Consider the following 1,239-nt stretch of genomic DNA (forward strand, 5'->3'; position numbering starts at 1 on the left):
AATTTCTATTTTTGAATCTTGTGCTTCTAAGATGAGAAGCAGACCCTGGGGAGCTGTTGGCATAAGTTTTTGCCCTGTGAGACACTGGTAGTTGAATGTCATGAGCAGACTCTCTGTGACTCAGTAGCTAAGAGTTTCCAGTTCTGTATGAATAATTTATGGCAGAAATATTTATGTAATAGCATGATCAAAAAATAATCATAAGTGTTTGCTTCCTAAGTATGAGCAGAAGTTCAGTGGGCAGGTTGGAATTGGGTTAAATGATAACTTCAGAAAAGACAACTTGCAAATAATATTCTCTTCCTAAAGATGCTGTATTGACTGGGGCTTAGGTACACAAAGGGACTTAGGCATTGCAGTGTCCACTGTTATAACATCTAGCTATTAGGCAGTCGCTCTCCTGAATGCATAACTCTCTTCCTAAGAGAGTCGGGTGTCTAGGCTCCCTGTTCAAGTCAAGTGCCAAAGAATGGACTCCACAAAAGCCAGCATCCTGAGTAGGGAGCCAGCTACAGTAAATAGGAAATCTTGAGGACAGGATGCACCTGAATTCTTGCTGCTTCTGTGGGTGCAAGAAGGTACCTCCCTAAAGTCAAGACTTGCAGAACAGTCTTCTGGTGTTGGGTATGCCAGAGTTTGCTATTTGATTGATTAGTCCATTAGTTTTTTCTTTAAAAGGTGTCTGAAGAGTTGGTGTCCTTCATATATCCAGTAACTCAGTGGTTAGAGCATTCTTCCAAGATCTTGGAGAATTTGGTTCTAGTCTTTCCTTTCTCTACTTGATGGGATTTGAATCCATATCTGGTACCAAATAACCCTAACAAAGAGCCCTATAAAAGAGAAATATTAGGCTAGCCTGGAATGATCTACTTCTGGCAAACCCATGTTGCACTGTATCTAACGTGCCTTTAATTAGTCTTCAAAATTCTTTAATAACTATCCTTCAGAATTTGTTTTAAAACTTCGGATGCTACTGAGTCCATACTGATTGCCTGCATGACTTTCTCCCCCAGCCCCCTTTAAAATAGTTATTTGCTATTTTTTATTTGTGTTTCATAGTTTCATAGTTTCTAGGGTCAGAAGGGACCTGAGCAGATCATCTAGTCCGACCCCCTGCCATGGCAGGAAGAGCACTGGGGTCAAATGACTCCAGTAAGGTGGTCATCCAACCTCCTCTTAAAAACCCCCAGGGTGGGAGCCTGCACCACCTCACTTGGAAGCTGGTTCCAGACTCTAGCC

Source organism: Gavialis gangeticus, unplaced genomic scaffold (genome assembly GCF_001723915.1).
Source record: "Gavialis gangeticus isolate Ggan-Ray unplaced genomic scaffold, GavGan_comp1, whole genome shotgun sequence".
Lineage (NCBI taxonomy): Eukaryota > Metazoa > Chordata > Crocodylia > Gavialidae > Gavialis > Gavialis gangeticus.